The sequence below is a fragment of the Protopterus annectens genome, chromosome 2.part2 (genome assembly GCF_019279795.1).
Source record: "Protopterus annectens isolate FY-2018-M chromosome 2.part2, PAN1.0, whole genome shotgun sequence".
NCBI lineage: Eukaryota > Metazoa > Chordata > Ceratodontiformes > Protopteridae > Protopterus > Protopterus annectens.
Window position 1 is genome coordinate 928636612 of NC_056730.1, and position 14626 is coordinate 928651237.

Genomic DNA, 14626 nt, shown 5'->3' on the forward strand with positions numbered 1-14626 from the left:
AAGCGCAGAGATTCCTATACTTTGCGAACATAAACACCATGGACTAGTGCATACACCTACAAACATACTAGATGTTATACTCACAAATATGGGAGAATGCTGCACCCTCCTCAACCCCGTGTTGTGTCCTCACTGATAAGGTCAGACCAGAAAAAAAGTCTATTAAAAAAAAAAAAAATGTTACCTCAGCAACACCTGCAACAGTAAGAAACTACACCAGGGCAAACCTCCTTTTATTACGCAAGTGATAACCTGTCAAAATTTCAAGCCCCTCTGGTCTCAAAGGCCAGGTATGCAGCTTCAATGGGCCCTAATAATATCTCAGGATGCCTCCTAAATAGCCTGAAATGTTACTTAATCAGGGCCACTAGTGTCACTATTCAACCATAGTCGCCACAAAGGCTTTGTGTCATGCGAATGAAGGACTGCAATGGTCACCCCTCTGCACAAAGGCAGACCATCATTGGATCCTAGGAACTACAGACTCATTAGTCTCACTAATCTTATATGCAAAGGCATGGAAAGAATTATCACGTAAATTATTAAAAAATGACATAGGAAACCTTCAGACACTGGACCCAACACAGTTAATGCAGCTCATGCCTACAGAACCAGGTGGACTTCTTTGAGAAGGTCACCAAGTCAATGGATGTGGGCAAAATAGTGCATACTGCCTATCTTAACCTAGCTAAGGCATTTGATATAATGCCTCATTCGGGCATTGTAAACAAAGTCATGAAATTAGGCAGAAACCTCTATATAACTCACTGGATAGCCAGCTGGCTCACAGATAGGACAAAGGTAGTTAGGACTGGAGAGACCACCTTCAAAGAAGATGGTCACCAACTGAGTCTCCCCCGAGGACACTGTTCGGGTCCACGCCTTTTTAGCATCGATTTTTCAGAAGCGAAGGCCAATGGCTTACCAAGTTTGGAGATGACTGCAGGCTAAAAGAAATCATAGAAACCCCCTCCAAGATACTAACATCTTACATGAAGGTCTAGCACAAACAACTGATGGCTGCCAAAGCCACTGCTTAAAACTCAATACCAAGAAATGCATGAAAATACCTTTCGGGAAGTTGGCCTCCCAAGGAGAGACTATCTCATTGATAAAAATATCCCCAAAAAGTAAACACATAAGTCAGGGGTTTGAGGACTCTTAGATAGTAACATGGGTTTCAACCAACATGTGTCTAAGGTTATAAGAAAATCATTGTACATTACTAAACTTAGAAGTAAGGGCATATCATCCAAGTCCAAGGAATTTATTGTGCCACCATATTCAGCCCTCACCTGACCAGTCACAGATTACAACACCCCTTCAGTATGTAACAGACCAGGAGCATGCAAAAAAATGGGAGTGTCCTCTGAAGCTCCTCACAAAAAGAATCATCATCATCATCATTCTCTTTCGGCTTTTCCCGTTAGTGGTCGCCACAGCGGATCATCTCTTTCCATTTCTTCCTATCCTCTGCATCTTGCTCTGTCACACCAACCGCCTGCATGTCTTCTCTCACCACGTCCATAAACCTTATCTTAGGCCTTCCTCACCACGTCCATAAACCTTATCTTAGGCCTTCCTCTATTCCTCTTACCTGGCAGCTCCATCCTTAGCATCTTTTTCCCAATATACCCATCATCCTTCCTCAGCACATCTCCAAACCAACGCAATCTCGTCTCTCTTGCTTTGTCTCCAAACTGTCCAACATGAGCTGACCCTCTAATATACTGATTCCTAATCCTATCCATCCTAGTCACACCGACTGCAAATCTTAACATCTTTAACTCTGCCACATCCAGCTCTGACTCCTGCCTTTTTGTCAATGCCACTGTCTCCAACCCATATAACATAGCTGGTCTCACTACCCTCTTGTAGACATTCCCTTTCACTCTTACTGGTACCCATCTGTCACAAATCACTCCTGACACTCTTCTCCACCCATTCCACCCTGCCTGTACTCTCTTCTTCACCTCTCTTCCACATTCACCATTACTCTGAACTGTTGATCCCAAGTACTTAAACTCGTCCACCTTTACCAACTCTACTCCCTGCATCCTCACCATTCCTCTACCCTCCCTCTCATTTACACACATATATTCTGTCTTAGCCCTGCTGACCTTCATTCCTCTGCTCTCTAGAGCATATCTCCACCTCTCCAGAGTCTCCTCAACCTGATTCCTACTCTCACTACAGATCACAATGTCATCTGCAAACATCATAGTCCACGGGCCTCCTGTCTGATCTCATCTGTCAACCTGTCCATCACCACTGCAAATAAGAAAGGACTCAGAGCTGATCCTTGATGTAATCCCACCTCCACCTTAAACGGATCTGTCACTCCCACTGCAGTCCTCACCACTGTCACACTACCCTCGTACATATCCTGTACCACTCGTACATACTTCTCTGCCACTCCCGACTTCCTCATACAATACCACAACTCTTCTCTAGGCACCCTGTCATATGCTTTCTCCAAGTCTACAAAGACACAATGCAACTCCTTCTGACCTTCTCTGTATTTCTCCAACAACACTCTCAGAGCAAACATTGCATCTGTAGTGCTCTTTCCTGGCATGAAACCATACTGCTGATCACTAATCATCACCTCCCTTCTTAACCTTGCTTCCACTACTCTTTCCCATAACTTCAAGCTGTGACTAATCAGTTTTATCCCTCTGTAGTTACTGCAGTTCTGCACATCACCCTTATTCTTAAAGATAGGTACCAAAACACTTTTCCTCCACTCCTCAGGCATCCTCTGACTTTCCAAAATTTCATTAAACAATCTAGTTAGAAATTCCACTGCCATTTCTCCTAAGCACCTCCATGCTTCCATTGGTAAGTCATCTGGGCCAACAGCCTTTCCATTCTTCATCCTCTTCATAGCTGCCCTTACTTCCTCCTTGCTAATCTGTTTCACTTCCTGATTCACTATCCCCACATCATCCAACCTTCTCTCTCTCATTCTCTTCATTCATCAGCCTCTCAAAATACTCTTTCCATCTACTCAACACACTCTCCTCTCTTGTGAGTACCTTTCCCTCACTATCCTTTATCACCCTTACTTGCTGCACATCTTTCCCAGCTCTGTCCCTCTGTCTAGCTAATCGGTACAGGTCCTTTTCTCCCTCTTTAGTGTCCAATCTCGCATACAACTCTCCATATGCCTTATCCTTAGCTTTCGCCACCTCTCTCTTTGCCATGCGCCTCATCTCCTTATACTCATGTCTACTTTCTTCATCTCTTTGACAATCCCACTTCTTCTTCACCAGCCTCTTCCTCTGTATACTCTCCTGTACTCCCTCATTCCACCACCAGGTCTCCTTGTCCTCCTTCCTCTGTCCAGATGTCACACCAAGAACCTTTCTAGCAGTCACACTTACTAGTTCTGCTGTAGTTACCCAGCTATTCCTCACAAAAAGAATACAAGACGTAAACATAATGTTCTGTGCAGACTGTCTCAAAGCCCTGTCTTTGTACTCTTATTTCCTACAGACTGCTGAGAAATGATTTATGCCTGGCATACAAGGCATTCTTGGATTCCACCCTGATGGACATTTTGCATATCTGCAAAAGGAACAACATCTTAACTACTAGATCTAAGGCTTTAAAAACTTTGCTTCCAACTTAAATAGGACATGCTGGACAGATGGGTATGTATCACAGAGAATCCGCATTCTCTGGAACAGGCTTCCCATCCATGTGAAGCAGAGCTCTTAGTGCAACCTGGATCACTGGATGGGAAAACAAAAATTCACCTATGGTCAGACACCTATGTCTCTGATAGACAGAGGTAGCCATTAATTCATGCCCTATCTTACACCCCCCAAAATAACTCATGGCAAACATTTGGGTTGCATGGCTAGGCTTATAAAGGCCCCAAAGGTCATTAGCCTAGTATACATTTATGAACCTATATACTTTTTTAAAGAATGACAAGGTAAAACTTTCTACCATGCTGTCCGTCTCCTTAATTATTCCAGTTTTCCTTTCCATTGTTCTGTTATTCTTTTATTCTGTTACTCTTTTATATTGACCAAATCATATACATAGGTTCATACTAGGCTATCTGCCCTAGGGCATTTATAAGCCTAGCCAGAATGTGTTTGGCTTTCGCCACCCATTTTAAATTAATTTTGCTATGCCCCTTTTTTGAGGTTAGTATACTGTGCCTCTGTCTAACAGTGACACAGAAGTCATACCTGGGGTAAACCTACGATCTCCCATCCACTCATCAAGATTCCTCTTGAAGAGAGTCAATGAGGGACTCTGCCTAACCTGGACTGGGATTTTATTCCAGAGTGAAGGGAGCCTCTGGGTTATGAATCTGTCCCTCCAGCATGTCCTATTTATTTCAGTGCTGAGGTTCAAGTCTCTCGAGCGTGTAGCTCGATAGGATTTGGATTTTCTGAGGTGCAGCATGTCCATTAATTCGGGTTGGACATGGCTTTATACGTCAGGCACAGATCGCCTCTGAACAGGCGGTATGCCACTGAGTAGAGCTGGAGTTTCTTTAACCGGGCAGCATATGGCATCTATTTGAGCCCTTTGATCCTCTTGGTGAGGTACTTTTGGGGTCTTTCCAGTTGCTGCAGGTGTCTGGTAAGGTACATCCCAAAAGGGGCATTGTACTCAATTATGGGCCTGATGAGGGATGAGTAAAGAGGCACGATGACCTCCCTGATCTAGATGTGAATCCCTTCATGATTAGGTGGGCTATATAAAATGTTTTTCTAACCACTTTGGCCACGTGGTTGTCAAATGAGAGATTGCTATCAACTTGGGTCCCCAGGTCCCTAATTACTTCTTCTGTACTTAATGGATTACCACCTATGTGGTAATTTGTGGGCACTTTGTTTTTGCCAAAGGGGATGACTATACACTTTTTGGCTTTTAGCTTGAGGCCATGGCTCTGGCACCAGTTGTCTGTTTCTATGAGGCCCTTTTGGAGGATGCTTGTGTCGGCTGGAGAGTCGATTATGGCGCCCAGTTTGCAGTCATCTGCGAACTTGGTCAGCCACAGTCCTTCCTTGTTGGCCTGTACCTCCGAGAAATATATACTAAACAAGAGAGGTCCCAGGACTGAGCCTTGTGGGACGCCACTTGTAACTGGTTTGGAGTCTGACATGGCTCCAGCAATTCTAACCATGTGGGTTCTGTCCTTGAGCCAGTTTGCAACCCATCTAGTGACATAGGGGTTTATATTTAAGCTGGTGAACTTATCTATAATGCCCGAGTGGGGTATTGTATCTTAGGCTTTTGCGAGGTCCAGGTAGGCTGTGTGGACCACCTTCCCCTCGTCAATGGCCTTGGTGACTGTTTGAAAGAAATCAACCAGGTTTAAGAGGCAGGATCTGCCCTTAACAAAGCCGAACTGGGTAGGATCCAGTGTCTGTAGGTCCCCAATATCTTTATTTATGAGGTCCATGATTATCCTTTCCATAGCTTTGCAGACCAAGCTAGTCAGGCTTATGGGGCGATAGTTTCCAGGATCCGTTGAGGCACCACCTTTGTGGAGTGGGACCACAATTGCTGTACGCCACTCTTTGGGTACATATCCTGTAGTAAGGCTGAGATTGAACAGTAGTTTTATGTTTGGGTTTAGCTCTTCTTGGAGTTCATGTAGGACGCAGCCCGGGACACCGTCTGGTCCCATTGATGCTGTGTTTTTTGCTTTGGAGAGGGCGGCTCTTACCTGAGCATCCGAGATGTCAGGGGCAGCACTCTGCTGGAATAGATATTTGCCCTTTGATGGGGAGGGGAGAAGTTTGTGCTGAACCTGTCAGCTAGGATGTTGGCAATGTCTGTGGGTTCAGTGTATTTTTTTGTCATTTTGGACTAATTCTGAGCATATCTGGGAATTATCACCCAGGTTCCTAACATAACTAAAGAAAGCCTTGTGATTATCCTTAGTGTCCTGTACAATTTTTCTCTCGAAGCTGGCCTTAGACGATTTTATGAGTGCCCATAGTTTTTTGCTAATACTGATCAGAGATGCCTTCCCTTTTTGGAATTTTGCTCTATCATTTAGTAGCTTCCTCCTTCTATTGTATAGCTTGTTTATGGCTGTGGTCCACCAGACAGGACGTCTGCCTTTGGAGGATTTGGTCTTGGTTTTATTTGGGATCGCATGATCCATGCATTCCTGAAGGTGTTCATAGAATGCGTTTATAAAGGATTCTGCGGTCTGGGACGTATTTTCCACAGGCCCGGGGGCTTTGAAGGATTCCACCTCAGTTTTGAGGAGTGTGAAATTTGCTTTAGAGAAGTTTTTCACTGTGGTTTTCTGGGCAGGGGGTGGTGTCGGGATGTGAATATCCAGTGAGATTAGTTTATGGTCTGATCTTACCAGTGAGGGATACACTTCTGGTCTGGAGCATAGAGTCCCCATGTTGGTGATGATCAGGTCCAGTATGTTTTCCCTCTTGTGGGAGTGGTAACAAGTTGTTCCATAGCATTTGAGTTTATAAATTCTAGGAACCTTTGGGCTAGGGTGTTGGAGCTAGAGTAATGCTCCCAGTCTATGTTTGGGTAGTTGAAGTCGCCCAATATAATGGTGTTTGGGAGACCTTCATATTTTCCAGTGTTCTCATGAAGGCTGAGTGGGGTTCCTGGGTTAGGGAGGGTGGTCTGTAGCAGGCTATAAACTGGAAGGCAGTTTTACCCACTGTTAGTTGCACATGGATAGTCTCTGATGCTTCGTGCTGTGCCACCAACCTGGAGGTGTGGGTATCTTTGACGAATATTGATACTCCCCCTCCTTTTGTGGGTCGGTCCAAGTTTTGGGGCCGAAAAGCATGGTATGAGGTATAACCTGGTAGTGCTGGGGTGCTCTCGGGAGCCTTGAACCAGGTTTCTGTTACTGCACAGATATCGATTTTCTCCATGCTAAGGAGAGTTTAGAGTGCGTGCATCTTGAGGTTTAGACTTCTGGCGTTGAGTAGCATTACTCTTAGTTTCTTATCCCTTGTGATACCTATGGAGGTGGGTTTGTCTTTTGAGCCTTGCCTAAAAAAGGCACTATGGGGGTAGCAAGAGCCTTTGCCAATATCCGAAAGCCCGGGGGTGACAGGTGCATGCTGTCCCTAGCAAAGCATCGTGGCTTGTCGAGCATGTCATCCCAGGCTGACAGGCATTGGATCCCCTTTGAATGACACCAATAATTAAGCCAATTGTTGAAAGTGATCATCTTGTCTTCATATTGTGGCATCATTCTTGGTGAGGGTAAGATGCTACTCAAGGTCAGGGTCATACCGGCCTGGGCCACATGCTCAGAGAGCTCCTCTATGTCTCTTTTCATGTAGTCCAGGGAGGTACGTCTCAGGTCATTCACACCAGCATGGACAATGACTGAGTCATATTTGTACTTGCCTTGGAGTGACCTGAGTGCTTGTGTTATGTGGCAGATCCTAGCGCCCGACAGGCAGCTCACCGTGACCTTCTCCTTGTTCAGCCTGGTGAGCGGGACATCAGTGTGCCTGATGATAGAGTCACCTATTACAAGTATATCAGGTGTGTTGTTTAGCCTTAAGGGCTGTGACTGTTCGGCACACTGGCTTTGTGAGCTATGTGTTGCACGTGTTTTGTTTTGGGGTAGCGGTTGCTTGGGTGTCTGCTTTGGAGGTCTCTGCTGCTTAGGCAGATTTTTATTTAGAGCCTCCAGGTATGTTTTTGTGTGTTTATGTGTTTGGTCTGCTGTCGTGGTAGGTCTATGTGAGACTGGAATTGTACTGAGTGTGGTTTCCTTCTCCTCCTGACTGGTTACGCCAGTACTGAGTTGAGAGAGCTTAGCCTCCAGTTTGGCTATATGGATGCATCTCTCACATGTGTTGGAATTTATTGGGAGGAGGAGAGGGTTGTCTGTGTACATGAGGCAGTTGTAACATTGCCTCAAGATTCCCAGATTCACCAGCTGGACCGGAGAGAAGATTGACAACTGACCTTTGGACATGCTAGAATAGTATTGGGAATTCCTTTATAATTGAAAAAAAAGGGCCAATGGGGAACAAGGTACTCGAGAGGACTTTGTGAGAGTGTAGTGCTTTTAATTTTTCAGTGCTGACTTATATAATTGCTTTAGTGAGCAAGTGCCTTTAGTGAGCAAGTGCCAGGTAACTTAAATGCAATGTGTTACAGGTAACTTAAATGCAAAAACGACAAACAGTAACTTTCTTTTAAGTGAAACAAGGAAATGAGTACAGTAAGCAATGCAGATATCACTAGGGATCCACAGAAGCGCTGAAAAGCCGTTTTAGGTGGTATTAGCGTTTCAGGAAATAACAAGCAAACAAACAAGCATACAAACAGAGCTAGATTCAGCAGGCCTGGATCTAGTCTATGCTACAGCAAACAAGGTGTACCAATTTCAGTAAGAAACAGTTGAAATATGCAGGCACTATAAGCCTTTAACCAGAAATTCTCAGCTCAGAAGGGCAGAGTCCAGCCTCTCCTCCCACAAGAGTGCAGACCACGAACCTTCTTAATGTAAAATAACTGGCCTGAAGCCCAAGTGCTTAAACCAGAACTAATACACTTTTAGAATAACAGACACTGAGCCCTCAATCAGCAGTTCCCAACTTAGAAGGATGTAAGCCACCTGTCCTGCCACCACAGTGCAGGCCACAAACCTTCCTAATGTAAAACAACTGGTCTGAAGCCCAAGTGCTTAATCCAAAAGACTTAGAATGATAGCTACACTTTAATCAAGTTACTACCAAGCAGTAATAAATACAATTGAATACTTTGAAGAATGCCTGGATTAGTGCTCAAGTTATACAAACAAAGCTAGATTCAGCAGGCCTGGATCTAGTCTACGCTACAGCAAACAATGTGTACCAATTTCAGTAAGAAGCAGTTCAAATATGCAGGCACTATAAGCCTTTAACCAGAAATTCCCAGCTCAGAAGGGCAGAGTCCAGCCTCTCCTCCCACAAGAGTGCAGACCACGAACCCTTTTAATGTAAAATAACTGGCCTGAAGCCCAAGTGCTTAAACCAGAATTAATACACTTTTAGAATAACTGACACTGAGCCCTCAATCAGCAGTTCCCAATTTAGAAGGATGTAAGCTACCTGTCCTGCCACTACAGTGCAAACCACAAACCTTCTTAATGTAAAACAACTGGTCTGAAGCCCAAGTGCTTAAACTAAAAGGCTTAGAATGAGTTGCACCAAAAAGTAATAAATACAACTGAATATGTTTAAGATGACGCAAAAGCAAAATAAATTAGGAAGAAACACAAATACAGTAAAAGCAGATAATTTTTTTTTTCTCAGAAAAGTAGCAAAAACAGTAGTAAAAACAATTCACATGCAGTGCAAGCTGGCACACTTGAGTATGTAGCAATATTAGTCCACACACAGTTTGAAAAAAATGTAATTAAATTAAAAAGGACTAAAAGCAAGTGCAGAAAGGGTTTATTAGATAGAATGCTGTAAAGAGATGGGACTGGGGGAGTGTCCTAGATCAAATCTACAGTGGGGCGGGCACTGCAAAAGCCACCAAATTTAAACTACAACCAAGAACAGGGAGGGGGTTGGGGAAGACAGTTTCAACAGAGCTAGATCTGAGGAATCAGTCCAAATTATAAAACCACAAAAAATGCAGAAAATATACTTAAATCAGCTTATGTCCAGTTGATGTATGCAGACAAATCTCAGTAGCAAGCAACTCGATTTAAAATGATTACAAGAAATGTAACCAACACAGGTTTTAATGTTATCAGAAACCCCCCAAGCTAATTAACACTTAAAGGAATTTCAAAGCAGTCTGACAACTAGTGCAGAGCTTCAGAGACACACACAAGACAGTTTCAACAGAGCTAGATCTGAGGAATCAGTCCAAATTATAAAACCACAAAAAAAATGCAGAAAATATACTTAAATCAGCTTATGTCCAGTTGATGTATGCAGACAAATCTCAGTAGCAAGCAACTCGATTTAAAATGATTACAAGAAATGTAACCAACACAGGTTTTAATGTTATCAGAAACCCCCCAAGCTAATTAACACTTAAAGGAATTTCAAAGCAGTCTAACAACTAGTGCAGAGCTTCAGAGACACACACAAGACAGTTTCAACAGAGCTAGATCTGAGGAATCAGTCCAAATTATAAAACCACAAAAAATGCAGAAAATATACTTAAATCAGCTTATGTCCAGTTGATGTATGCAGACAAATCTCAGTAGCAAGCATATCTATTCATTTTCTATTATGATAGATTCCATTCTCTTATTTCACCAAATCTTTTATTTTTAGCACTGTTTAACTGCAATCCTAATTTGTTCAATATTATCTCCATTCTTAATACTTCATTCATCCATACCTTATTTCTTGCAATAATAACCAAATCTTCTGCATACGACAAACATATGACCAACTGCCATGTTGCATTTTTAACCCACAGTCACACCATTGCTTAAAAGCATTCATTACAAAAGCAAACAGGCACATACTTAGACAACCTTGCCTTACTCCCCTTTCTATTTTTACCTGTCTTTCCCAAGCCACCCATTTACTACCCTTGCCCCCAGAATCATCATAACATGCCTTTTTTTTTAAGCTTTCACTGGTCTTGCACTTATACCATATGCTTTAAATACTTCCCATATTGCCTCATGACTAAGCCTGCTAAAAGTTTTTACAACATTGCATATTACTATTCTTCCTCCATTCCCCTCTAGAATGAAATGTACAACGTATTTAACCATTAACACATTCTTTATTTACCTTCAACACCAAAAACACCATCATCTAATACCTGCTCCAGTACCTTCTACATTCTTTTTTCAAAATCTGTGTGTTTCCTAGGTTAGTGATCACCAAGTTATTTACTTTTTTCTGCCATCTTTTTTTTGCATATTAACTTTTTTCACCCCATCACAGATTTCTTCTTTTATCCCTTCTCTTAATCATTCATTTACTATATAAGAAAACTATTATTTCATATTTACTCATATCTTTACAAAAATGATATCCCAGTCCATATGGACCTGGTGCCGAGTTTCCTTTTTTTCTCTTATTTTTTGTAATTTTTTACATTTTTCTTTTTTCTGTGTTTTACTTAGTTTGCCATTTCCTTAACTTGCCATAGTTCACATTGCACATCTTCCTTTCTGTGTATGTCACAGACAAATTTCTCACCGGTTTTCATAATTTATTTTTGGGTACATAAAACAATCTCCTTTTCATCAAAAATTGCATTCATTTATTTTCTTCTCTTACTTCGGTCTGTTTCCTAAGCATGGAGAAATGTCTTTTTTTTCCTTTTTTGAAAATACTGTCTGAATAATAATAACAAACAGTTTCCTTACTTTTTCATACATTTTCACTCTAAACTATTTACCTTTTTTATTTCCTTTTTAACTTCATCTTCAAACTCATTTAAAATTTTTACATATTTTTTATCCACTTGTTTTTGTACTCTTCAAACATTTAAATATGCCCTATTATATTTTCTTTTAAATGCAGCCCACCTCCAAGTCCAATGTCCATAGTATTCCCTCACGGTCACATGCTCATACTGCAACTTCTTTTCTTGTTGTGAACGCATTAAACTCATCTGTCAACCTTTTTATTTATTTTCCCTCTATTATAATATTTTCATTATTACCCACTAAAACTTACATTGCTTTACGATCAGAAAATTCTGTAGTCTTCATACCTCGCAGTATTTCTTTCTTCTCTGATAAGTCCTGTTTCTTTTCCCCGAATACTAATCCCCACATTTAATAACTTACTTCATAACTTTGGTTTTAGGTTATCTTTTCTTTTTCTTCCCTTATGTTACAACTATAGTCTCACGTCATAAATACTGACATATTCACCACCACAAACTTTATTTCTTCAACATTTTCCTCCATGTCATAATACACACATATCAGCTACTATTATGGCCATTATTTTTACTTCCTCATGCTTTATTACAACTGCTACATCTGAGCATATTTAATTTCCTACTGAGCAAAAAAATTTATTCCCTATACAGCTGCAATTTTTTCTCATGTCTCTTTTTTAATGCATCTTGTATTTAAAAAACATAAATGTCCATGTTTATTTTTATACCATTCTCTTACTGTCAAACCTTTTTATTTATAAAATTCTGTTTACATTTACTACCGGTACTGAAACATTATCATTTTCCTTTTTTTGTATCCTTTGTGTTTGCAACTTTTATTTTTATTGTTCTCCTTCTCACCCTTTCCCCGATTCATTTTACTCTCTCCTGTTCATTTTCTTCACCTGTTTCAATATCCTCTTCTTCCCCTTATTATTTAGTACATCAAAACTTATTTTGTATACTTACTTAATTTTTTCTGTTACTGTTTCAGTAATTTGCATCTCTACCCATCTTCATTCTTTATTTCCCCCCATCTCCATCATGAGCGGTGCTATCTTGTTCAGACTGTGTTTTACCTGAAAAGTGTTTTCCTTATTCTAGTCTTTCTTCCTGTACTGGGACACTCCGTCCTAAAATTACCAAAAATCATTACATTTCCTACACTTATTTAACCAATTCCCAACTGTATGACCTGTTTCTCCACACTGACAGTATATTTTCTTTATACATTCTTGCACTAAATGATCTTCTGCACCACAATAAAAAGATGCTTTTGGTTCCCATCAGTATCTTACAGTACCTCTTTTTCCATTCATGATAATCATATTTGAAACATGTTTAATCTTCCTTTCACACATTTAAAATTACCCAAACCTCATTTCACACATTTAAAATTACCCAAACCTCCCAGCCATACACTTCTTGGTATTATAAACTTTCCCCTTCGACTGAATTACCCAACTAGTTACCTGAATCTAGTCATATTTGACCTTCCTGTTGTGACATTTTCAATGAAAACCTGCTATGAGGCCCCTAATAACTTCTCTATATTCAGACATTACTCCATATTATCTATTTACTAATAATTTGATCATATTGATAATTATAAATGGTACAGCTACCCAGAAAAAGTTGTACCCAAGGCTACTTTTCTGACTTTTTCTCTCTCTTGAACAGATGTTTTGAGGCATCTATACCAGTCCATCATAAGCATAATAGCAAATAACTCATAAGGTGGAACTATTACATGTATAAAAAAAAAAAGAAAAGAAAAAAACCTTCTAGCCATCTAAAGATGTCCACTTCTTCAGGGCAAAATGAATTCAAACAAGTAAATATGTCCCTCATACTTACCATTAGGAAATGCAGTGTCAGTTATGAACTCAGAATAGCAATTAATTCATAAGATGATCATAACACCTTTGTCAGCTATATTACGAAGCTTAAACACAAGTTCAATAAATCATTAGTTATATTTCTCCACTGACCACAAAGACAATGCCAATACTGTTGCAGGCAGGCACTTTCCAAAAATAAAAATACCAGTTCCAAGGACCCTGAAAATATCTCTGGATGTCTTCTGAGTCTCACCTATCAAAACCCTCCATCAACTCTTCAACCATGGTCTCTCCAGTAGTTACATTCCTAAGGTGTGAAGACTAGCTGTTTGGTACCCTTGCATAAAAGGTGGCCCTGCTACTGACCATGGGAATTTCAAGCCTATTACCCTCCCTAGCATTATTTTCAAGGCTATATAAATGCATTATTGCTGAAGTAATAAACAACACCATAAGTGATCGTATATGCCTAGATATACATCAGTTTGGCTTTGTAAAAGTTATATCATACCTGCTCAGCCTAGAATAGTTTGAGAGTGTTACTAATGCCATTGATAAGGGGCATATAATCCATGCTGCCTACATGTACCTCGCCAGTATTCTCACCCTTGCTGAGATCACTGGCAAGCTTTCCGAACTCGACATTAGTCCATACATAGTTCACAAGATAGGTGATTGGCCATCAAAGAGTATATATACTTTTCAGGTCAGAAATGCTTGCTGTTGGCAGAGGCAGAAAAGCATCACCAGTACTGCACAACAGAGCTCTGTGCTGGACTCCTTCTTCTTTGATATATACTTCGCTGGCATGAAAGCTGATTGACTATGGCTGGCACACGTGAAGCCAAGAAATTGTAAATAAATAAATATGATGTGTTTGTTTTTGTTGACTGAGGAAGTATAATCTCTTTTTCAGCAAAGGCTCAGGGAGAAAAAAAACTCCACATATAAAGCCTACATGAAATCTAACAATTTTACTTATGATTCAAAGTACAAACAAAAAGCCTACATGAATCACAAGTGCACAAGTCTCAGACAACCAAAAAAAAAAAAAGTATGGCACAAACAGTTCAAACAAGTACAATGTTAATATAGTTGATTTAGGAGTTTATTGGTTTGGAAGAAACCAAAAGTGACAAGTTATAGAGGATGAGGTAATCAGGGAGTCATTCATGGGTTTAGCGTGAAGGTAGTTAAGGATGTGGAGAGGTGGTACACAGAAATTCATTATGGAGAGTGTGAAGAAGGGAAAAGCGAAAGGATTAGCAAAGAAAGTGAGTGATAAGGAAAGAAAAGATAGTTAAAAGGATGTGTACAATTTCCTCATTTACATGGGAAAGGCACAAACTAAAATCAATTTCTTTTTGGGGCCTTCATTTTCTGGTAAAACCCCATATAAAGAGTGAAAAATTAAGAAGAAAGGAAAGAATTACTGTCTTAACCCATGC

At 40.7% G+C, this 14626-nt stretch overlaps 1 protein-coding gene across 3 annotated transcripts in view; it reads right to left on the bottom strand.

The window, feature by feature from the left end:
- Window positions 1-14626, bottom strand: part of SSBP2 (single stranded DNA binding protein 2) — a 1934337-nt gene that overhangs the window by 1916521 nt on the left and 3190 nt on the right. The window lies entirely within an intron of this gene.